This window comes from Haliaeetus albicilla, chromosome 3, assembly GCF_947461875.1.
Source record: "Haliaeetus albicilla chromosome 3, bHalAlb1.1, whole genome shotgun sequence".
Taxonomy (NCBI): domain Eukaryota; kingdom Metazoa; phylum Chordata; class Aves; order Accipitriformes; family Accipitridae; genus Haliaeetus; species Haliaeetus albicilla.
In genome coordinates, this window is record NC_091485.1 from 47,251,670 (window position 1) to 47,278,021 (window position 26,352).

Consider the following 26,352-nt stretch of genomic DNA (forward strand, 5'->3'; position numbering starts at 1 on the left):
TCAGGTCATCTATTTTAGCTATTGAACTAGTGCAGTCATTTCACAATACGACTTCTTTGGTTACAGATCAATCAAGAGAGACTCTTTTCCTTACTTCACAAAGTTCTTGAAGACAGCTTCAGCTATATCATCTCCTGAAGCAATATGCTTCTTCTCTCTTATTATTGGTAATAATGGAGGCAAAATAAGAACAGAAGAATGACCAACAAAATCACTGCCGTATCTGGCTTGAAGTGCCAGTTCTGCACAGGTTGAAATCTGAGCCTGGCTAAAACTACCCATGTGTGCAAAATCTGTCTAGCAGGGTGCTAAATGACTTTCCTCTTGTCTCCAAAGCAGAGATTCTTTTCAAATTAATCACGTAAATGTGCTACGCTCTGAATTAGCTCGATATACCACCAAACCAATTCCACGTCCAACATTTTCTGAGTGAGAAAGCTCCCAGTGACGCCCCAAGGAACAGTAATGTGCTCAGAGCGCAGCTGAGGCACACAGGTTGTATACAACAGATGGTAACAAGCATGTGTTTTAGGCAGAGCTGCATGACATTTACTCTAGAAGTGTTCCTTTTTCTTAATATCTTTTCTTGGTGTTTTCACTACACTGTCAATCCTCATTCAAAAGCTGGGGAGTGTTTGCTTCAGACAGGAAGCCTGGGAAGGAGCCTTTGGCAATAGCCACTTGTTCCTCTCCCAGCTGGGCATGAAGACACTGCAGAGGCCTTTCCGTGAATCGTAGTTTGGAAATTGTCACTTCTTATTTCTCGCTAATGGGACATTAGCTGACAATAAGAAAGCTCTATAGAAAGTTGCAGGAAAAATTATCTACCAAATTCTGCGCATGGAATTGCTTTGTTACTTGCCCATTAGAAACACTTCTAAGTGAGCTATCTTAGCTCAGGCCCCTATGTAAGCCTTCCCACTGCATAGAATAAGAAACCATTACTTTCTGAAAACATCACTGCCTTTATGAGATTTATCAGGAGATGAAGGTAAAGGACATCCCATTCAACATCCCAGCCAGCTCTTTGCTGCTTGTAAGCACCAGGTACCTCTGCAGTGTCAGGTACAAATGAGCTATTTAGCAATCATGTCATACCTGCACTTACAGCACTCTGAGTGTGCAGCAGATATGCTAATGTGAACGTAGCCTCTCCTGCTTTATGTTGATGCATACCTGCTTTCTGTACATACTCAGGGGATTTTAGATTTGATTTGGGGGGAAGATTTCCTTTTAAGGATGGAAATTGTGATGAAAGTCGGGAAAACTTGAGAACAACTGTAGTGAGCAGAGCATGGTCACATCAATGCTTGACCTTCCAGGAAGTCATCTTGCAGTGCATTTTCATTGTTGCATGCGTGTTTCTTGCCAACATTTCACAAAAACGTTTCTGTCTGAAACGGCTCCCTAGTGGGGAGATATATCAAGCTCCATTAAAAAGGAAGCCAGCTGTACTGTTTATAGGTGTATTAGATTTTTCTGATTATGAATAAAGTTTTATACGGTAGATGGGAGAACTTGGTCTTTCGTAACATAGATATTCCTGAAAGTTGTCATTGTCAGGGACTTTAAAGCAAGGGGTTTGCAATTTGTAGAACTTTTTTCTTCAAGCTTCAGATCTTTCATTCATGTTATTTCATACTCCTTAGGTTTCACAACTAAAAAAAACCAAAAAAACCTCCTCCTCTGGAGAATTGGAAACAATAGAGGAGGAACTTAAAATCCAGTGCCAAAACAAAACAATAAAAAAGAACCCTTTCTGAAATTTAAATACCTTGCAAGCAAGGGCATGGTCACTGAATACTGATCAATTTGCTGTGAGCACAGACATAAGCTCATTCCTCTAACTCTGTGCCATTCAAGAATTCAGAGAACAATCGAGCCTCTTCTCTCCCACACTTTCCCCAACCTTCAATCTGTGCCACAGCCAGGAGTGGCCTGAGTGGGACAGAGAGGCCTGGGGCGCACGAGCTGACACACATCCAGCCCCATCTCTGCAGGCTTCTCAGGCTACCGCTCTCTTGCTTTTCCAAGCAAGGAAGAAAAGAAGAAAAGGCAGCTCACTAAGGCCTTTGCAATTTTTTCCTCAGAAGAAAGTTTCCATTTTCAAACAAAACCTTCAATTGAAACAGTCTGTAGGAACCCAGAAGTTTTATACATCTTCAAGGACTAACTTCTTTCTCCAGTGAAAACTTTCCTTCCTTACTAAGCTCATTCAGGATTAAACAAAGCACTGTCCCAGATGAATCTGATAAGCAATCAGAACTGGCTAATGCCACAAATACCTTATTACAATCTAATACTGCCTTTTTTTCTTTTTCTTTTTCTTCCTTTGAGAAGTAGGTAATTGTCACCGGGATTTGGGCTGAAAAAAGGTTTCTTTTATCCTTCCTGTGAGTGTGGAAAGATGGTAGAAAAATTAGATGTTTAGTACTAAAAAGCTGATACTGTGGTTAACTTTTTGCAGAACCAAGGTGGGAGGAATTGGTGCTACAGCTTAAGTCCTGAGGACCGTGTCCGTTGGAGAATTTTTTTCTGTACAAACCCTCTAAGCTGAGGTCAGTCCCTTATTCCCGTTAGTTGGCTTATTTGTTTTCCTGTCTCACCCAGAGGTTTGTTGGTTTTTTTTAATGATTAATGGATGTTCCGTGCTTAAATAGTTCTTACATTAACTTAATTTAGTCAGTATTTCCTATTTTTCCTTGTTCTATACAAAAATGAGAACCTCTGCAGTCCCAATGACTGTATTAGTATGTCAAGTAGGAAAATATCCTCTTTGTCATCTCCACACACACAACTTTTCTTTTTTTTTTTTTTTCATCTCAGGTTGTTTAACCTTGCTTAAATCATGACAGCAATTGAGGTTAATTTAAATGAACTGCATACTCCTATAAATTAGTAAATAAGACAGTCAATTAACCAAATTAAATCTTATTGGAAATTGGCTGCTGCCATCTGGAAATTTTTTATTAGACTTTATAGTTGGCATGACCTTTAGAGTGGAGCTAGCAGGATTTTTTATTTCTCTAAGAAATGCTTGACTTAGAAGAATGAAGTATTTGTAAAGCATTTTTAATATTCCTGCACTTGCTGGATAACTATAGTGGGGTATAATATATTCCTGTCAGTGAAGAGGCAGTTGAATAGGTATGGAGTTTCTTACTGCAAAATCTGAATTACATGTCTATGTGCTGGAATCTGTTACTCTGTGGTTGGTTTTTTTCTCTATTATATTATACAGTCTTCTAATACACTGTGGAATCTATCATAGTAAGATTGGCCTTTATCTGTCAACCTCTAAGCTGCTTAACTTTTAAAATTCCTAGGTTTGTTTTACCTTTAAAACTTACAGGGAAATCAGAGGCATGCTTATATTGAATAGTGATGTTTTAAGGTATTATTTCAGTGGTATCCAAGCCATCATCTCTACGGGCAGCTTGGAAGTGTGCTGTCTGGACACAGTGTTGTGTATATGTGTATGTTTTCCCTCGCCCTGGGAAAACAGCAAGGTGAGGCAGTTCTAGGGGGTAGCTTGTTCAGTGCTACCTTGGAGGTCGTTGCACCCTGTTTTGCATGGTATAATTTCAGGACAGATAAAGCGTCTATGTTACTGCATAAAGTTGCCCTTACCTTTAGTTGGTGGGAGCTTTTGTAGTTTGCTGACCTCATTCAGGATGTTTAACCTGCAGCCAATATAGGTGTGTAGACACCAACTTATACTGAGGTTATGCGTCCTTCTTCTGGTAGCCCTGTTTCCTCAGGGACTTTAGCAGCAAGTGATAGACTGCCCAGGTAGGTTGCCCAGAAAGGTTGTGGAGTCTCCATCCTTGGAGATATTCAAAAGCCAACTAGACATGGTCCTGGGCAACTGACTCTAGTTGGCCCTGAGTGAGCAGTGGGGGACGTGGATGAGATGATCTTAAGAGGTTACTTTCAGCCTCAGACATTCTGTGATTCTGTGATTGAATAACCCACGCTCATGGACACTGCAGCTCCTTATTAGTTGTCTCAAACTGCTTTCTCTATTGTAACATAGGGTCACATTCTTCAACATGATCAGGTAACAGACCCTCTCAAAGAAAGCAATGATAAGAAATAGTTGCCAAACTCCTGAGTTGTTGACCTAAGCCTTGGCCTTTTGCCTGGCTCTGAGAAGCCCCTGGGATAAAATGATTTGCTTCAAGTCATAAACTGCTTTTGCCTCTGTCAAGAAACGTGCTACATGACGCATGACTAATACGCAGTAAAGCTGTCACTGTACTACACCCATATGCATGAACAGACGGGCTGTGGCGCCCAGATGCCACAGAACCGGTTGTACGGCTGGGAAGTTCCCTTAGCTGGGGGAAGAGTTCTGTTTTTTCAAGCTGAAGAGAGCACCAGAGCTATACAAACACAAGTAAGATTTCTTTTTTTTTTTTCCCAGACATCAACTGGAACCAGTTTAGGAAGAGAAGGGATTTGAAAAAAAAGGGCATTATTGTGACATGGGTAACAAAAGCTTCATATGCATACAGATGCTGCATACAGAGGTGCTATCGAAGCACAGAATGTTTCACCACACTTATGGGTCTAGCCCTACACGGTTAATGAATGTGCTTGCTTTATACTGTATTTTCAGTGATGTCCTATGTGTGGGTATTGCTCTAAAATGGGGTTTAGACTCTGTGCTGTGCTCACTTCCCTGAAATAATTACCACAGATAAGCATTGCTTAGTGTAAGATCTCCAGCTTTTCATATTTAGGGAACTTGCTTGAACAAATCATGGACAGTTCAATAATTATTTTGAATGCATTAAATTACTGGGGAACTAAAAGGCTGGGTTGAGCAAAATCTTGCTAATGACTGAGGTCCAGAGTGTAAAGGCCTCTAAGCTGTCTTCCCTAACTGGGTCTTGACAATTTGGCAGCTGACAACAGGTAGAATTCATGCCACAGTCCCTGGAAATGTACCTGCTACCAGAGTTATGTCCTGGGGGATTTTTATGTGATGCTGATAGAAGAGAAGATCTCCACTGTAGAAAAATTTTACACCCTCCTGAGGGGCAGCAAGTGGCTGAATGAGCAGGGAGAGAATATCTCCTTCAAGGCTTTCGCATGATCTCTTCCACAAGGAAACAAGGGGAAGCTGGAACAGCTCTGATCCTTAAGTGTACCTATCTTTCCTCAATTCCACAGGGTTGTCAGTATATTGCAAGAGAAACTGGGGTCTGGAGGCACTTACAGTGCTGAGGTGTCCTAACTGTATTCCTTCTTAGAGAGGAAAAACTCAGACATCTGCTGAGACTTCAGAGATCAGATTTTTCTTAGTCTTTTTTAATTGAGAGGCTGAGTATCTAGAGATCCTTGAAGAATGAAATAATAGGGAAACAAAGCTGGCTATGGCAGTGGAAAGGTTTGTTTGCAATGAGGTAGGGATCCATTTCACTGCATGCATTAGGTAATATGAAAGCATAATATTGAGTGCCTGCTCCATTCCTTCAGGTAGACCCTTGGGACTCATGTTTTTGGGGGATGACTAAAAGCTAGCTTGCCCTGCCTCAATCAGAAGGCAGAGTGAGGTGCTGAGATGCTATAGTTAGTATGTACTGTGCTGTTTCCACACTTCTGATATTACTTTGTAAACCAGTTTTCCAATGCACTGTTCCACAACATAATTGTGTGTTTATTCTAAAAGGTAGGGTGATATTTTATTTCTAGCTGTTTTCACAACAAAGCCTTTATTTCATTAACTTTCTTCAGAATGCCTTCTAGGTAATAATTTTTATTTGTGATAAGTAGCAGAGAAAAGATTTTTGAATTCTGCTAAACCACTGAAAATAATGATTGGAAATGTCAATAATTTATACCACTTTCTTGCAAGTGTCTCCAGTATAAACATGAAAACTAGGTATTAATCTTGTGCTCTAGCACACTGGACAAAACTGTTAGCTGATCTGTCTTGCAAAGGTATGCTTAAATACATAAAACTAGGCTACATTAAGGGTAGTGTGAAAGTACACTTATTGTGGTTATAAGAAAACACAATGTATATCTGAAATGTGCATCAAAAGCTTATAAATTCTTAATGTCATTACCTCTGTCCAGAGATTCTGATTTCTCTTGGTCTCAAACTCTAGCATTTGTTTGCCTCTAATTGTAACAGTATTTCTGCTTGCTTCAGAATTTTGCCTAATTACCTGATTTGCTAGATCTGTGGAACTGAATATATTTTTACATCTACCTCCATGCCTGGGAGCATGAGAAAGCAGTAAATAGATAAGCTGTCTCTTCAGCTGCACTGGTGCTTTGCAGTCCCTATGATGCTGTATCAGAGCTCCAGAATATTAAATTGCCAAACAGTCATTAAGTCCTAAAAACTGGATCTACTAATAGGGTATATTAAATATTTGACTTAAATTGAAGCCATATGAGCTGTCTTTGTCCTTGCCTTTGTTACCAAATTTAACTAATATTAAATTTTAATGTATTTCTCTAAAAATATGTGCATAATAAAGGCAAGGGAGTTTGGGAAACCTTACTATGTATTAAGCACAGGTAGTTTGTTTACTGCTAAACTAAACTGTTCCTTGCAACTGGAATTGAGCTTCTCAGGTATCTTTGTGCTGTTCAGCAGCCTTAAAGTAACATAAGGCTATTCTTCAAGGAAAAATTGTATGAAGTCACTCAGATTTTTAACCTCTTTTACTATAAAATGCCAAGCTTATGAATATTTCTTTGTCTGAAAACATTCAGTGGTACATTACTAATGACAAAGTTTGGCTGGTTTCCTTTTTTCTATAGATATCCATCATAATGTTGCAGTTCCTCTGTTGAAAATAGTTCAATGTGAAAACAAAAATAAAAGAATTGACTGGTGTTTTCTTTTTCTTGTCAGCACTGCGGAAACCAATATATTGGAATAGTGATAGGAGGAGTTTGAATGTGAGACATGGGCTCTTCGGCTTTTCGAAAGGAAACCCTCCTACTGCTTTCTATAGGAGGCAGTTCTTGACCCTTCTTTTCCTATAGAGCTGTGACTCCTTCCCTTTGGCCAAGGAAGAGATTATAAACAATTTTGCATCCTAATTTAGTTATCACCAAAAGATGATACTATGTAGCTCATAAGGTTTCTGTAAGGTTTTTATTATTATTATGCTATAGCAAAGAGGGAGAAAGCCTTCCAAAAAAGGGACAGAAATTGCCATCTTCTGTGTGTGATGTGGAAATTCATAGGAGACTCAAATTCTCTTCCCATTAGGCAGTGAAGTAATTGCTCAGTGGCTCTTTTTACTCCCTAAAATTAAACTTTGTTTGCTTTGACTTCTGAAAAATCAGGGGAGGAGAAAAACAACCTGTCAATGTTGAATGTATCTTTTTGGCAAAAGATCTGAAAATGAGAGGTTGAGGTCTTCTGTGAAAGTGATTGGGAAACCAAGCCAGTTTCACTAGTAATTATACTCACAGATCTATAGAAGGCCAAGTGATACTGGGAAAAAATATGGGAATTATTAGTTTTCTCCTGTGTTCATGTGGACCTTTATTCTAGCAAATGTAGTTACGTTATTTAGCTTCTCTGTATTTCATGGTGTTTCAGAACAGCTTGTTCACTATACAGAATGCTTTCTTACTAAGAAAAATTCTTTCTTTCTTATTTAGCTATTAGCTAAATTAAATAGAAAGTAAGTTATTGAAGGTAGATAGAAAAAATCTTAAAAACATTTTAGATACTAAAAAGGACAAATACAATTTTTTAAAGCTACATTATTATCAATTAGTAGTCTTCAAGAGACTATTCTAACATTTCTTGCAGGAATATGAATTGCCAATGTCCAGTTTGAAATAAGTGAGGGTTAAAATGCTATGAATGGCACTTTAAGTATAGGGTGAAACAATCAGTTGTTTAGACCATTCTTTATTTTTAATTTTCTCAAAAACTTTGTATTTTTATGCCTGTATTATCTCAGCACAGCTTTTTCTGTGAGGTCTTATCTGACTGAAGTTGTATGGAGTGGAACATGCATGTTTCAATAAGTAACCTTTGTGGCATATTTATTTCTCAGTGTGGTACATAGCAAGTTTTGATTTCTCCATGTATTGTAATTTGTTTGTCATAAACTTCATGAAACATCAAGGGAGACTATTGCAGCTGACAGAAACGGGTGCTGCACCACTGATTTAAATGGATTTTTGCCTGCCTACATCCATCATAGATTTGGTTGTCTTCCAAAATATTTGTTCTGTCAGAAATGACAATTTCAGCCTGTTCCACTGGTAATATTGCTAGAATTAATGGTGGTATTATGCAGTGAAATGTAACTGGCCAGATTCTGCCAATTGGTTTTCTTATTAGGCAACCTTATTTTTGCTTATATTGCAATGCTTCTATTTTATGAAAAATGCAGGGGTTTTGAATTTAATTCCTGTGCAGAAAAAAAACCCAACCTTTTCTGTTTTGATGGTCTTACCCAACAGTCATTACTGTGTTGATATGCATAGAGACTGCTGCTGCAAACAACGCTTTGCTAGCCAGTCATTCTGACAATATTGCTTTCCCTTTGCTGCATCAGAAGTTAAATTGTCTCTGCTTTCAAGGCCCTTCACAATATCACTCCTCCCTGCTTATTTCCCGCTCGGTGTCAAATGCCTCACTCCTGCTCCCAGACGACTCCTGATGTCAGCATCTTCCCTGCTTCCCGCTCTGTGTTTCAGCAAACCTTCCTTTCGCTTCCACCGCCCCTCATGCTTGGGAAGAGATTTTTGTAAATGCCTGTTGGGCTACTTCATTATCCCCTTCAAATCCCTCCTTAGCTTCCCTTTGCTGGGATGCCTGCAGGGATCGTGCCGACAGTTAGCCTGGTGATGTGTTATGACGACTGCCAATATGGTCCCACAGTTTCCGTGTGCTCCCCTGTCTGCATCCATCTGTTCTCTCTCCTCTTGCACTCGGGGTATGCTTATGCGCCTGTCACTGTCGCTGAGGGGATGACAGGAGAACTGAAGTAACGTCAGATGAGCTACCGAGGACACAAGCAGCCGGGAGCTCAGGGTGGACCGACCTCACCTGGTCCCGAGGCGCAGCACAGCTCTAGCCCTGGCCCCAGGGCGAGGCGCTCCTCAGCCGCTGTCCTTCCTCAGGGTGTACACAGGGATCCTGCCCTATGGTCAGCATCCTGTTCTGAACTTTGCTCTCATCCAGCTTTAAAAATCTAACTTGCAGGAGACAATCATCTGAGGTTTAGTGAGTGGTGGAGAAAACAGAAGGCAATATACTGGCTTTTATCACTAAATTGCTGCTGAATTTCTGATAGATCAGATAGAGGTACACAAAGTGAAAAGGATGTGCAACTCCAATACATATCAAATAGAAATCAGAAGTTTTCAAGTCCAAGCTAGCAATAGTGACTAAAGTCTGCAAAGAAAAGATTCCATGTGTTGGTGCTGACAAGTAAATTTCCATTAAATGATAATTTCACATCAAAAGATAATTTCACAAAATCAGCAACACTTCAACATAACCAAATTGTTGATGTTTTAAAAAGTTGTGCACAAATACAAATAGAACAAATAATAAATAGATGATACAAACACCAAGTTCTACATCATCGAAGATATTTTAATACTCACTGTACTGGGCAGCAAGTCTTTGGCTGTGATCTGGGCATGATCGAGCTTGCTTTGGGAGCCTCTACTACAGTAGTACTTATTGTCTAATACTTTCAGATTATAAAGTAATCCTGTGCATTCTTAGAAGTTAGGTGTTCAGGTATCTTTACCTGTGCTTAGGAGCCCTAAACAGCTATTTAATATAAGTAAAGTGTGGATTTATTTTGAAGATTTGAGGAATAGATACCCTAAAACCAAAGAGCTTATATGACTCTCCCTAATCGCATAAGCATTGGATAAACACTGTTTAGAGAATTTCACTTTAGGAGGGTTGGGTTCAAGGCTTTCTGTGGATTTAGCTGGATTACATTTTGTTCAAAAGGTTTTGGATGTATTGTGAAATGTTTATTTTACTGATTTTTCTAGAAAAGAAATATTTTTATTTGAAAAATGTGTTTGACCTTCAGAGTAATTTCACCTTATATCTGCCAATGTGTTTTTATAGAACTTTTTGTATATATGGAACCAAAAATAATTTCTAGTTTTGTAGACAGATAGCTTTGTAGTTTTCTGGAGAAAGTAAATTACTATCCATGACTAGCTTTAGCAAAACTAACAAACAAAACCAACCAACCAAAACTCCCCAAAACACCCCACTCCCCAAATTTAATACTTGAGGATAACTGAGTATCCTTGGCCTTCTCTTAGGAGGATCAGGATACTTCTTTCCTCTTGAGTAATTCTGAAGTTCTGTGATGCTTGTATGACTTTCTTGATTAGGAAGGGAGAGAAGTTACAATCAAGTACTGCTTCAAATGAGAGCTAGGCAATAGATAAATTATCCTCTAGAAAGATTATGAAATATCTAGACAACTGAAGTGTTACATAAATTCAATATGTAACCCTTATTCTTGGCAAGAATCGTTAGAGGAATCTATTTTAAGATCATTAGTCTGAAATCTGGATGTAACTGATACTGGTGTTATTACCAATTAGTAACTTGTGACATATGGTGGTAGCATCATTAGAGATAATAATAGGTAAGGCACTTCTACAGTGCTAACTTCTAACTCAAGTGGACCAAGAAATTGTTCCTATCAAAGTCAAGCATTCTGCTTAGGAGCATAAAAAACAGTGAAGTGAAGGGATATGGGCCTTTGTCTTAATCTGACAGCAATATTGTCATTACTGATGTATTGGCTTCCACACTAGCTTTTTTAGATAAAGTTTTAGAAAAGTGACTATAGTTGGTACTGCAAAACTTCAAGTTGTTCAAATAAAAGCAAGTTTTGAATGCCTTCTCCAGTATTTTTCAGTGGGACATGGATGTTTGTCTTATTAGTTGCAGGGCTTTTGGGGAAAAGTAATGTATTAGGTGGAAGAATAGGACACTAGTAACAAGAGAGAGAGCTGAATACATCTGACTACATACATAAGTACTTTCCAGGAATGCTTATTAAATATGAATTATTGCTGGAGTTAAATTAAACACATAAGTCACTGAAGTTGGGAGTCTGAAATGGGGAAGTCTTTCTAAACTTGAGGCAGTGAAAGGGGCAGTATCAGTACAGAAGATGTAGTGACTTGTTGTAAAAAGACTTTTTTCTCAGGTGGTCCCTGCTTGCCCATCCCTCAGTCCCTATCTCAGAAAAAGTATAACCAAGAAGTTATTTTTCAAGGGATAACACAAGTCAGTGCTTAGCCGACTTCATAGTCACATTGGGAATACTTACTTACACATGTCAACTCATCTCCTCTGCAGTTTAATTAGTCAACGTAGACTTCCACAGTTCATAATAGTACCCTTTAACACCTACTTTACTATGTAGTCTCACTCTTTTTTTAATTAAGTGTTTTCCCCCAACAAGTACATAAATAACCTGGATATAATATTCCACCAGATTTTGTTTCTGGGTAGTGTATAGAAATAACACTAACATCTCCATCTATCTTGTGCTATTACATGATGATTTAAAAATGAATTTTGGGGATATAAGACACATGTAAACGTGGAAACAGAAAACTAAAAGCAAGGTTCTTAAAATCTGTTATTGCTTTTGGTTTGCTTTTAAACAAAAGGGGTTTTCTGGAGAAAAGTAGTTACACATAACCTTCAGCAAAAGGGCCAATTCTTATTTGAAGTCAAGTAGTCCTATAAATTTCTCTACTTTTTCCTGTTACTTACCAACAACCTCCAGAAGTAGTTCATAACTAGTCATCATAAAATCCAAACATTAAATATACTTACATTCCCATTGAGGTTTTTCTTTTTTACTTATAAGCAAACAGTATAATTACCTCTTACAAGAAGCACTTGATTTTAAAGGCCTGATCCAAGACCTATTGCTAACGTGAGTCTTTCAATTGATGTCTGTCAAATCTCAGATGGTCTTGCACATTTATTTAATATGAGAGGTTACCTATCTTTTTTTGATAACTTAGTCATGCTAAGGACCTAAATATATACCACTGATATGGTTTTCAGTACAATATTTACTGGCATAATACAGACTGTATTACTTTAATACTGAAAAATATCATCTATATTGTCTGCATGGAAAAGCAGGCTGCACAACATTTCTAAATCTCTAGATTCAGTTATGCTATGTTATAATGCTGTTTCTGGGGAAATACATGCCTAGAAAAACATGATTTGAAGGGAACCTAAGAGACTTCAAGATGATCATGGCAGGAAAGAATATCCACTTTCTCCATTAATTACTTCAAATGGCCATTGTGGCTTCCTGGAAAGCTTTCTTGTGAGTGGAGCAGTTTCAGTCACTTAAAACAAGGGAACATGGTGAGTTTTTAGAAGGGGCACATCTCAAAAGTAGCGTGGGGGAGAAATGGCCTGCTGCTGCATTCAGAGGTGGCTCTGACCATGTGTAGCTCAGGGCAGCCAGAAAGCATTATGGTCTCTTAGGACTGACAGCCATCCCCTAAAGCTCCACATCTTTGAACATGTCTTCAGCTGATGCAGGATTTGGCACAGTGACGTTGGCTATAGATTTGCCCCTAACATTGCTGACCTGCCAAACCCCCACGTAACTACTGTTTATTCTCTGCTGACACTTGTCGTTCTCATGAATATTTTTGTTAACTCCTCTGCCTCCTTCTGCTTTTGTTAGACTGAGGATGGTACCTTAAATGTTGTTAACTGCTATAAATAACTTAAACTTTTTGTTTTACTGCATAAAGAACCCTTTATAGATGATACCAACAGATAATCAAGTAGCCTTACCAAAATTAGTATAATTTTTACTGTATACTTTGGACCGCATACCTAGGAATCTTTTAGCATTGGGGTTCCCAACAGAATACCTTCCACTGTTTCTGGCCCATGTTGATGATTTCCGCCAGGTAACCTTTCGTTGTACAAGATGACTATGTATTCAGAATGTATTCAGGAGTGTGAATAGTAAAGCAATTCAGTAATCATGAAAAACCTTTCACTTAGAGAAAGAATGCTGTGGTCTTGCCTCTGGTCTTACTGTGGTCTTGCCACTAAGAACTTAAGAAGGTCTTCAAAACTGTAGCTGAAAATCAGTAACAGTTTGATAATAACTTGCCATACTTTTCTTCAGAACATTAAGATTTTAAAAGTAAAACTTGGTTCTAAAACAGATTTTTTTGAGTAAAGAGTAGATCAAAGGAGTGATAAAAAAAGACTTGATATACTTGAAGGGAAAAGGTACAATATGTGTAATGCTTGTTGTTCTGCCTGCCTGGACAACAGCTTTGCCATGATTGTAACTGGAGAGAAGACGCTTCAGTGTTGCAAAGTTAAGGTCTGGACAGTCCTGGTCTGGAGTTGTAGAATCAAGGAGGGAACATAGAAAGTTTACTTGCCATAAGGTTTTTTTTCCAAAAGACATCATAATAAACCAGTGATTGACAGAGGGGACGAATTTTTCCTTCACCTCCTTTCTCCTTCCTTACTCCAAGTTCCACATCACAAACACGGGTCTATGTTTGTATCCCAAAATACAAACTACCTGGACACGCAGCAAAGGCCATCCAAATCCCGTAATAATTTGGATGGTCTGATCTTGCTATACCATGGTAGGTTGAAGGAAGAATCTGTGGCTTGGCCCACCATACACATCTTTGAATCATCATCTTTGCATACCCTAAATACAAGACCCCCGATTCTATAGAGATTACCAAAGTTTAAGTCTTTGGGGCCAAAGCAGTTACTGTAACTGTCTAATTTAAAAGCCTTGAACCCAATCTGGAACAACAAAATAGAGTTTCTGATATAAAAGAATGACATTTCAAGATAGAATTCCCAGTTATTGTGGTTTGGGGTTTTTCAGTGGGGTTTTTTTGGCTGGGAGTGGGGGTTGGTAAAGCTTGTTTTAGAGAACGTGTGATCAACAACAACTAATTGAATGCACACAGAGCTGGCTCATATGAGTAGTCTATCTGGAGCTGACAAAACAGTCTTCGGTAGTAAAATCTACATGTATGGAGAATGTCTCTAAAATGTGGAGAAAATATATTTTGAAATTATTCATCAAAAAATAAATGTTTATTTTTAAGGAAACTTTTTCCAAGAAAAAAAGGAATATTTTAGGGTTTTGTGCCTAACTAGACAACACAGCAGAAACTGTTCATGAGATGTCAGTGGAGAAAACTAGTTCCTACAGCTTGTCTTAATGGACTGTTACTGCAGCAGTTTTCTGCAAAAGTCTGATCATTGCTGATTCAAAAGTCTTAATTATAACAAAGTCTTAATCTTTTTATTGCAATTTTTAAAAGACTTGATGTAGATTGACAGCTTACAAACTTGAACTGACAGTTTCTGTAACACTTTCAGCACCACTGTGAATAAGATGCAGGTTCTGTTCCCATTAGATATTTCCATAGAAGTGCCTGTGTCTTTCATTAGGGAGGAGTTCAGTTCTGCACGATGTCATTGATGAAAATGGAATTTGTTTTAATAAAGCTCTGTCTTAAATATTAACAGATAAGGGCTCTTGTGTTTCTATCATGTTAGGCTGTTGTCCAAAGGAAATCCCTGCTTCTCTTTCCAGCTCTTATGAAATTTTTTTTCCTTCATAAATGATACATTATTCAATAAATTACAATAAAATTCTAATAGCAGAACTTCAAACAGAAGGATAGAGAGATTCACTTCTCTCCTAAAAATTTATCCATAATTTACTGAAGGTGTTGTACCTAGCCTCTCCTCACTCTGATTCATAAATTGTTTAAGAATACAAAATCTAGCATCAACAGAATAAGCTAAAGCTTGTGATACTTTGACTGTTATGTCATGTCCTATTTTATCTTCAAATTCTTTTATTTCTCCAAATTCAAGGAAATGTAGATACCTCAATTTTCAACGTCTCACTTATTTGGCTTATTGTAATTTTAGATCTCTTCAGATAGCTTTTATGTGATTACAACAGAACTTGTAAGATTTTCACATTAAGCTTTGAGACGATTGTGTAAGAGGTGCATTAAACAGTTACAAAGTGGTGTGACCTTACTGCAATGTGAGTGAAATAGGCTTTTCTGATGGGTCCCTTCCCTTGTTGCTTCTGCTTCAGGGATGACATTTTGCATAATACAGCTCTGGAACTGAGTACTCTACTGCTTTCAAATGATGAGGAAAAGATAATGTATTGTAGTTGGAATAAACAAATTCACCTGAAGAAGCTATTCTTTCATCATGTGCCAGCTAAACTGAAATTGAAAGTATATAAGATGAAGCTTTCATGTGCCACCACATGCATACACGTGTGCATACACATGCATATACATACATCATAGATATTTTTCAGCTGTAAAATATCATCACTCACTCCACTGGAAATACAAAGTTATAAGTGTTGCAATCAGCTCAGAGAGCAGGGTCAGCACTCAAATCCTTTCGGAGAGCACTGAAATTTTCCCAGAACACTATCCTTACTTCCCTATCAGTGGTATAGATGTATATAAAACTTACTATGTGGGCATTTCCAGTCTTTCATTTAGTTAAAAAAAATACTATTTTTGTCTGTGTAACAAAGGCAGAAGCACTAGACCTGTACTACATTTTAGGTGGAATTTCTGAAAACCTTTTTAATATTTTGTAGTTACTTCAACAATGCAAAATCTATTTTCAAAAGGTTTATTTAAAGCAGAGTCGGATATTAATATATACTTTAATCAATTCTACATAGCCATGTTCTTGTGGAATATTAACATGTATCATTCTGCTGTTGAATCAAAGTCATTCTTAGAGAAAACTGTCTCATCTTTTTGGAACACTTGAATAACACAAATTGTTAAGCAAAGTACATACAGATTCAGCCTGTTGCTGAAAATACTGCTATGGACAGGTGTAAACACTTTACCTGTCTCAAAAATGGGTCAGGTATTTCACTTTTTGGTAACTACAGGTTATCAGATTTCCTTTTCATTTGTTGATGTGTTTTGCTGTGGTGTGCATTCTGGAGAAAAAAATGAGATTAATGAAAATAAGTCAAATAATTAGAAAATGTGAAAGAGCAAGGAAAGAGATGCTGGGTTTCACAGCAGTAATTCCAGCCAATTAAATGGATAGAAATGATAAGATTTTTTATTTTACTTTGTCTTTCAGTCTCATCAGACCATTTTAAAGGAAAAGCCCCTAATTTTGATTCATCCAAAGGCTTTCTGTTCTCCTTTAAAAAATCATAGAATTGTTTTAAAAAAACCTTGAGTGGATGCAATTTTCATTAGGTGGATTGATTTTTTTTAAAATACTTTTGTTTTTTCCCTAATCTTAACAAAATTAAGCTCAGGATTTATGATTAATGTTTAATTTATATAATAAAAATGTGTTTTTTTTTTTTAAACTCTAGGGTGCTAGGTTATGTTTCTTAATATTTTTACTTCTTCTAGTTATTTGTTAGATTTGATCTTGGTTATATGTCAGTTTAACCAATATGAAATATAACAAAAGCTAGGTTTCAATGTCATTGGCAACCTGTTCCAGTTCCATTTATATTTGGTGACTGGATTGCAGTACCCTGTTTATGCATAAAATTCCTTGTTGGTTGTCACTCTAGATGTTATGTTATTCGGATCTAGTGAAGTCATTCATGTCAAAATTGATGCTAGTACTGTGCAAACAACATAAATTATCTTCACTTGTAAATATCCATCTTTGTTTATCAGCTGGTATATACCTTCTTGAATTTAAATCTATATTATCCAGCACACAATGTTGGTCTACTCTGGTCATAATAATGATTTTAATAGGAGAAAATAAAAAAAATCCACAGAAACATATGATATTATAGTTATCCCCACTTACTAAAGTCTCTAGTTCTTTAAAGTACACGATGGTTTTGGTGGAATATCACTGTTAAAGTAACTCCAGTAGGATACTACCTGTCTGAAGAATTCATGCCAATAAAATATGTTTTTTGGATTTTACTCTAAGATGATACATAGTAAAGTGAACACTTTTTTTTTATTTGTTTGTTTGGGTTTTTTCATATGTTCAACCTGAATAAGATGGTTGAGAAGCAACTGGGAGCTATATGACCAAAAAGGGGTGAGGTCAACATCCTGTGGCTTGGATACCAATATATCCTATGGTTCATACAATAAGGAATTGTGAGAAAGAATGTGTAGCTTATCACTTTGTGCTTCGGGTAGCAGTCCACAAATGCTGAAGAGGGTTTTATTCTAATGCTCTTAGCCTTTCTTGCTGTGATATCCCTCACTACCCTGCAGAATTCTCCATGCCAGTCTATCTCCCCTGCACTTTATACTGTCACTCCCTTCATTCTCCTATTCCCAGTTAGAAGGTGGAAAGCTTTGTGTGGGAACATCTGTGTTAGGAAGAAAGTGTTCTGGCAGCAGCCTGGAATTGAAAGATACACATCCATGTGTATGTGTATATAAATATATATGTGTGTATGCACATATATGTGTTTATATTTTCACACTTGTCATTCCTGCAGCAGTTGACTCATGGATAGGCAGAAGGTAGAAGGATAGCTGTGGAAGGCAGAAGGCAGAACTTAGAATAGCTGTGAATTAGTGGTTTAAGGCATTGGCCAGGAACTAGAGTAACTAAGGTGCAACTGAGCCATAACCTCCTTAAATTTTTTGGCTTTAAGGATAAACTGACTAATTGCTGTCTGGAACTAAACCCTTTCTTGGAAGCTGCTATTAAGATCCATTTAAGAACATGATTGTAAAAGTTTCAGTATTATTTGTAAATGGATGGCTTTTAAAAAATACAACAATACTTTCAGCGAATAGTGTCATGACTATGTTCTTCACCCCTCATGTAAATTAGTGTGCAGACTCTGTCTTCTTCCTTCACTGTCTTCTTTTGAGTAGGTGGTATTGCTGGAGTAGGTGGTCAATGAGTCAGTGGTCACAATCTCCCTCTGTAGGAATTACCTTTAACCTACTTCTTCCCTAATCTTGGCACTTCCAAGTGGTTCTTCAAGGTTTATTGACCAGACCACAATCCATTACCCTTTCTGACATAAACATAAAGCCCCATTGTTTATAGTTAGTTCCTGAACCCTAAGTCATGTCTAGTTGTTGTTTCCCTATTTTAAATGTTAACTGATGGGGGCTGTCAACAGGACTTTAGCAGCTCCCTGGTTACTTCAATCATATTATATGTATTAATCGATAACAAGAGGACCTGAAAGGTATATACACTTTCTGCTTATCTCAGGATGCAAAAAGCAGTGTAAGCACATAGAATGGGCCACATAGAGAACTTTGTAATCAACAGTCTTTGTTGCTGGACCTCAGTTTATAAGACCTGGCAGGCACAAAGGGATACAGAAGATTTTTAAGTTACAGAAGAGAGAAATTCACATAGATCCATGCTTCACACTTTAAATCAAGGATCTTCTACAGCTACTGATAGTTTTAGAGTTGAAGGAATAACTTCTTACAAATCTTCTAAGGCTTCTAAAAGAATTTTTGTATGCAATATTTCCTGCAACATCAGATGTGATGCATGTTTCTGTGCTGTGCATCTATCTATATATGAAGAAATATTGGATAAAATTCTGATACTATTGAAGTTGATGGGAAGTATCCCACTGGTTTCAGCAGGTAAAGGTTTTCATTTCTTTAGTCTGTATTGAAGAAAAAGAAGTCAGTGAACCAAATTGTTTGACATTTTCATCTTTGGAACTCCAAGGAGTACATTAACATGCCTTGTTTGACAAGTTTCTCTTTCAAAATAAGTCTCCAGAGCTTGAGCCGTGCCCTTTTAGGAGTATGGGATCAGCCTTAAAGAACACAAAATCCACGGCTGCAGCACTGGTGAAACAAAAAGTAGCTGGGATTTTCGTCCTAAGAGCACCTTTTAATTGCAGTGTCCACATCAGTCAGCCTCTGTGCTCAGGTGAATAAGTATTCAATTATTTCCCATGCTACACTGCAAATAGCCTGAAGCCCAACTTTAATGGATAGCCATTGGGTGACTTATCTTCCCCTCTCTCTAACGTTGGTTTTACATCTTTCAACAACTGTTCTATCATGATCCTTCTCCTGAAAGTGAAATCTTACACTGCAAATGTTACTTGCATCCCCAGCTTTCCTCTACAGAAAAGCAGATAGGATCTGACTGCAAACAATGGCTTGTCTCTTACTGTCTCTGAGCTTCTTTATAAATATATGGAAGGGTACCACAGAAAGTGGAGAGTGTGCTATCCTCATAACTTGCAGTGTTCTTGCTGCAGGCATTGTAAGGCCTGCAATATATTTAGGCCACCGGTCTGAGAACAGCTACTTTCAAAAAAAACCAATCAAAAATAAAACCTATGTAAGGAGGAATAGGATGTAAAAATAAAAATACACTCAAAAGCACTCTTCAAATAATTATGCAGCTAGGAAAACTGATGGGATATAATAGCCATGAAAATGTTCCTTCTTTCTAATGAAATGTGACGGATTAAGTTTTAATAAATGCTGATATTTAGTAGGCAAAAAATTCTGGCTAACATTATAAAATTCTTACTACATGGGTGGCCTTATTTGATAAGGTGTAGACGCAAATTCACTTGAAAACAGAAAGCAAGCTCTGAAAATGTTTGGCATAAATAGACAGCCTTACAAAATATGCACACCTTTTGTAGGTGAGAGTGAAAGACAATGTCTATTTCAGCTAGCAGTTTTTTATTTAAAGTATTAAACTTTAGGGTTTATTTGTTTAATATGCATTACAATAATTATTATTATTTAATTTTTATTATTTAAACTATTTAAACTTCAGGTTGAAGAGCTTGTTCTTGACATAAAACCTTAAGCACAGGTTACTAAATTAAGTGTATTGGCAGTTCTACATGCAACCTGTTTAACTCGTAATTTGAAATATGATCTAAAAGCCTGGAAAGAACAAGAAGTGAGCAGACGTAAGATGGCAAAAACCAAAAATGGATGTATGTCTTCTTCACACAACCTTAACACTATAGTTGTAACTGTAATCTTTATATTTTGAATGGGAAACATAATGTATTCTGCGGTGAGTGGGAAGCTTTGTGTGTCTCGTCTGTCCAGCATTTCATCCTAACTCCTCCCCTCCCACTGAACACTATTTTCTCCAAAACTGATGCATACTGATCACCATGTAGGAAACTTTTAAATTTCCATGTCACTAAGGTTGGTTGAACAGACTATCAGAGACAAGGAACATCCTTTAAAAAATTAGGATATACTTGAAACTTAAAAGGCAAAAAATCATTACAAGGGATGAAAAAAATCTTTGCAGGTTTTATAGTCATTGGACTGACAAACAGATGGACTTTTTGGTGTTCTGGTCCAAAGTATAACTAAGCAGCAGGATCAATGAAATCTAAGACTTTTCAAATACTTGGGCTCTTCATTATTTTAATGCTTGAGAGGTTAGATTCCAGTTTTTAATAATATTGAGTAATGCATAAAATAACAATGATCTATTTTTTCCTTACCCAAATTAGCTATAAAGTTGTTAGAGAAAACATGTATTCTGTAAGCATAATAACGTTAACGATGTTCACAGCATCTTCAGAAAGCACTATTTCCATTATTATAAAGGTTTTCTATTTCACAATTTATCATATCAAAAGTTTTCACTTTGCCAAACCCCATACATCATGCATACAGATGAACAGAGAGAATGCATTAATGAGGCAGATCACCCTGAAAAGAATATAATTGGCAACATCTATAAGCTCAAATTTTCAGTGATACAGAATGTAAGAGTTATTGCATGAATCATACATAATTTATTTGGGTCCTTAGTGAATAATAAAATCTAAGAAAGTAAAATGTACATGCAGCTTTACATTAGAAGAAAAACCAGTTCACTTCAATACATCTCAAAATCAGTGGTCTCCCAGTGAATCATAGCTTTCCCAATACAAACGTTTGGAAAAATGGTTGTTATGCATCTTCTGAAACTACAGTTGATGAGACAAAACATTTTTTATATATATATGGGTTTAAATCTTCTAAACCATGTAATATGCAGGGATTGTAATATTTAAGCAGTGTGTTTTACTGTGGATCAGTAAAAGATCAAATTATTTTTAGAAAGCCTAGGAATAAAGTTTAGTAAAATCACTACTAAACTTGAATGCAGAGGTAGAATATCATTGTCGCTACTGGAATATGTTTCACAATGGCAGCCCTAAGATTAAGAAGGTGAGAGTTCAGACCTTGCTCTTTTTTAAATCCTCACAGATTTGCAGGAAATCAGAGCAAATAAATTAACAACTCTTGCTTTGAATTACTCAACTGTATGTATGGATAGAAGATTTCTACCCTGAAGGGTTTTACAGCATGAGTCATTCATGTGAAATGTTGGGGGGGAGAAGGAGGAATGTTTCAGAAGGGGAAAGTGCTTTGTGTTGAAGCACTTTCATAAATGGATTATACTGTTACCCTCTTGAAAGTGGTCTTTGTTTCTAAGGTAATTTCATTTAGTATTCTAATCCTTTCAGGTGTTGATGTTTGCTTTGTGTTATTGAATCTGGAAGAGGATTTTTGCACGCTTTCTTGATTTTTCTAGCCATTAAAACAGTCTGTGCCAGTGAACTGGCACAAAACTAGTGTTATCCTGCCATGCCATTCCTTATGTATTCCTGTGAAGCTCAGCAGAAGCCTTCTGTAGTTTGCTTAAAGTGTGGCTGCAGTTGCAAAAGTGTCTCCATGTGGAAGAGCAATTTGGGAAACAGTTTCCATAAACAGGGGGTGTAAAGGTGATAAAACTGGCTCCTCACCTTATTCACACTGTTTCCAAGCAAAACAGGCTGATAAACTGTGTGATTACAAAAGGGTAATTGTTATTTATGCTGCTGATGTGAAATGTATGCAATAATTGGGGAGGAGCATGGATTTTGTACCTATTGCATAGACTATTAGAGAACTCTGTTCTTTCATGCTGGTGACTTAATTGAAATTTTATAAACTTATTTTTAACGTATTTTTTTCATTTGTTTAACGCCATGGACCGAAGAAGCAGAAGTGAATCCTGAAATCTTGAAATACATTTCAATGATCACTTAGAGCATTAACATAGGAGGTGAGTAGTGAGTATCAAGCAATCCTTAATGCTGTATCTGCAGCAAAAGCAGTACGATAAAAGAGCAGTAAACATTGAAAGCTAACTGTCACCAAAATTATTTCATCTTTCATGGGGAAAAGCTCCTATTTCACTAATAGATGGCTAAGGAAAATTTTGAAACTTTCTTCAGCATGAATCTGAAAGCAAAAGTGCAAGATAAACATAAGTGATGGCAGGAAAGCCTTTTTTTTTTTTTTCCTTTTTAGTTATGCTGTAGATTTCCAGAAGAAAAAGGTCTATGAATGGAGGGTGGATGGCACTGTTTTTCTGCTTTTGTTCACCTAGGCTTGTCCTTGTTCTTCTCTGAAGACATTTTACGTTGTTTAGCAGAGTTTTGAGCACAATATTCCTTTTAGGTAGCTTGCTGCCCTTGGCCCTTAAAGTATAGCTACTTGGTGAATTATGCTTGCCTCTCTGCCCAGAGCAAGACATGGCAGGAGTGTCCCTTTGCAAGAGTTCAGCCCAGTACCTGAGAGACTTCCCATATGACAAACTGGACAGGCGGGGTTGAAAAGTAGCAGTAAACAGAGCATTTTCTGAATTGGCTTATAAAGGGTACATTAATGAGCATGTCCTACTAGAATGCAAGGTAGATTGACAAATGCATCCCTTTGTCACCCTACCAGAGGAGACAGAAATCGCTAGCACAGGCTGGACAATTTGAGTGGCTGCTTTTTTATTTTAAAGGAGAAAAGTGATGTGTGTTGGGGGACCAGAGGGGAGGGTGTCAAATTAGAAGTCATAATTACCAGAAGGTAGTCAGAATTTCTTCTTCCTCCCCTTTCTCCCAAGCAAAGTCCAAAGATGACATCATTCATCCCCTGCCCTCTTTGTGGTGTTCTGACCATCTTCTGCATTGGGTTTGGTTCCTGCTAGGAATCCCTTTATCTCGGGAGTTAATCGTGGTTGGTGGGAAAGAAAATGGTGATGATATGACTCCTTCAGTATAGTGCAATAAGAAAAATGGAGATGCAGTCCTCCCTCAGCTGTCTGACATTATTTCCACCTCATAGAATTACATTTCGTTCTCCATTTGATAGACCTCAAAGCATAGACCAGATTCGTAATGTGAAACTTTTTGGCGTCAGCACTGGTGTTCATTTTTCTTGGCCTGCACTGACATGGATGAAATCTTTGGTGTAATAAATAAGGGGGTTTAGGGGCCTTACTCTTTGAACAGGTCGTTTGCCTACATCAGCATATAAAGCATGGGACTTGCAGATTTTGACAGGCGTAGGAACAGATGCATTTTCGGTGCATCTCCATCTCATAGTTCTTCCTCGGTCAAGATGAATTCAACTGCCTTTCCTACACTGGAGTCCTAGAGAAAGAGTACTCCTCTCTGTCTTTAGCCCTAACGCTGCCAGCTAACTTCTACCATCTCAGCAGAGGGAGCAGAGACATGTTTCAATTTTGTGTATGTAATGTTAATTCTACCCAAAAGTCTCAAAAGTAGGGGGTAAAAGTTCCTAAAATTCACTTGAAATAAATACGTTAATCTGTAGATAGCTCTAATAAGATGTATACAAAATATCACCTTGATGCTAGAAAGGAATGTTTTGCCACATGATTGTTATTTATATCTGGTACTGAACAATTTCATAGGCTTTCTGTGTTTAAAATGTTTGCCTCTGAACAGCATTATTTACTATGGAAGCTATGTGACTTTTTCTCAAATGTATCCGTAGCCCCTGTTAACAGATGTATAGGAAGACTCATTAACCTTTCAGCATTCTGAGAAATACACATGAAAGTGGGGAAATAAGGCCTGAAAAAATTAAGTGACTTGCTTTATGAAAATCTTTGATCTGCAAACTTAATTTAGATGTCCCAAGCCTGAGATGTCTTACGCAGAAACCTGTCCTCTTTTGCCAGAATAAAGCAGACTTCTTCATGTACTTCAGCTTCAGATTGCAACACTAATCTATGAACAGCTTTCATACATTAATACTCTAAATGTATACAGAAGCGTGAACTATTTTGCTTTACTACAGTTGAGTCAGATTCAGGTAATATGTACTTCAAAACTGGAAAATTCTTCTCCAGTATGTCTTTGTAGTAAGTAGTACTATATATCTACACCTTCATTAGTGTTGTCTAGGAGAATACCTGTTCTAAGAGACTTTTATCACAGGTATACTGCTCTGCAAAAGTAAGATTTATGCTCTTATTGTTGAGATAGAAACATACTTTTACTCAGCAGTCCAATTTATGAAGGAATTCTATTTTTTCATTGTGAAAACAGGGACAAAAAAAAATAATTGCTGCGTAGACCATTTCAGGTATGTGCCTACACAACAAAACTTGAATGATATATTCCCAAGAGCTTAAAGTAATCAGATTGCCCATGCACTGATGTTGTTAATCAGTAACACAGAAGAATGAACTTATTGTGTACCAGCAATGCACAAGAACTTTGACTGAAGACACCAATTTCCCTAAATTTCTGAAAGTTAGTGTTATTACTGGATTTTTAATTCACAACCTATCTCTATTCTCTTCATATTTTTGTGGATAAGTGGTTAAAAAGAACTAAATTCAGAATAAGTCAGCAGTTGGCTTAGAAGGCAGATGCTATTTGATGACAGTGCTGGCTTGTCACCGATATCCCAGACAAATCAACCATGCATTTTAGTAGTACCTATTTTATAAAAAGGATTTGCTGAAACAGGAAAATAAAAACCCTTTATTCCCACAGTGAAATAACCAGCTATGATACATAATAAGTGATTTTTCGCCTGGTCTTTAAAAGCTGAAAAATTCTTGTTAGGTAAGTGCCAGCATAACACTAGCCCTGCATTCCGCGCGTTTTCTTGACTTTCATACTTTATTCTAATTGAATTGCAGCTTATTATAGCTATTTTAAGGATCAATACTCCTTCACGGGGGCAGGATGAATAAGAATCAATCTGAACACTTCAGATCCTTCGTCAGGAATTGCTTCAAATAGCAGCCCTTTCTCTGCAGTAATCTGTGTGATTCTGTTAGCAGCATCAGTCACTGACAACAAGACACCTGAACTGTGTTTCTTTTCCTGTTCATTGGGATCTTTCATTGTTACAGAGACTGATATTCTTTCTTATAAGGTTAGAAAAGATCCATAATAGCTTTTATACCATTATATTTTAAACTCTAGACTTCATTAAAACACTCTTCAGCTCCTTCACTTCCAGCCTCCTTGCTGCTTATGAATTATTCAGGGTAGATTTCACTTGAGGTAAATAGTTTGATTTGAAGGTTTTTGTATCTGGATTTAGATGCAACGAGAAGTGTTAAACGCTCAGAATTTTAAGTGAGGAGAATTGCAGAGGCTCAGCTATTAAGATGGAAGACATTTGCCGTTAGTGCTCTGGGGCTGCCATTCAGATCTCAGTGCGGTGCTATTTGTCATTCTGAAGTAGGTAGGCATTATGATGCCTGGAGTATAAATCAGCCTTTACATGGTGTCGAGTCCTGAAGCACTTTGAACACTCTAATCCACTTCTGAGTTAACAGAACATTTTTGGTTTTACAAGCTTTAAAGTTTCCCTTTTTATTTAACCCTGTCATTCTGTTATTAATCATCATTATTTTCTAGAATTTTATATACCTCCCAAATACAATTTTTAATGTTTTGCTTCAAAGTTGTGGCAATTTCACTGAGATGAGCTTTAGCTTCAATCATCTAGAAGAGATGCAGTTTCAGCAAAAGTAATTTTATTAATTCTCCTCATGTAAAGAGGAATACTGGCTTTTCCTACTAGCAGGCTCAGCAGGCCAGCATTATTTGGCTGCTGCACTAAAGGACGCTGTCTGTGCTTTGCCTCCTTCGCCCACTTCTGAATGGTATCATATTAGTGTTACCACCTGGACAAGGCTAAAACGGAAGAGTAGCAGTTTTCATATGGCTGTTTTTACCACATGTCTGCAGGCCAGTTGTCAAAATTAGCTCAGCACAGGAAAGCAAACTCTTTTAAATGCTGATGACCTTCTTTCATCTGTGCAGCTATGCACATACAAAGGGTCAGTTCAGAAACTATACTTACTGTAGGATGTCAGTTTATTGAATCTCAGTTTCTGTTCTTGTCCTGGCTGACTAAATGTCTTCATAATCAGAGAGCATTTGTTTATAGCATATTGCTATATATAGTTTTATATAGACTTTAGTCAGACAGTACAACTGTGCAGTCAGTCGAACTTACAGCGCTTTTACAGGTGGAGTTGTT

The 26,352-nt window shown here is 37.3% G+C and overlaps 1 protein-coding gene across 10 annotated transcripts in view; it reads left to right on the top strand.

Annotated features, from left to right (window-relative positions):
• RALYL (RALY RNA binding protein like) overlaps positions 1-26,352 on the top strand; it is a 402,380-nt gene that overhangs the window by 93,045 nt on the left and 282,983 nt on the right. The window contains exon 3 of one of the 10 annotated variants that reach the window (XM_069779584.1): positions 2,468-2,558. The exons of the other annotated variants lie outside the window; for them this stretch is intronic. The gene's annotated coding sequence lies outside the window, so the exon portion shown is untranslated. The remainder of the gene's footprint in view (positions 1-2,467; positions 2,559-26,352) is intronic. 10 annotated transcript variants of the gene reach the window in all.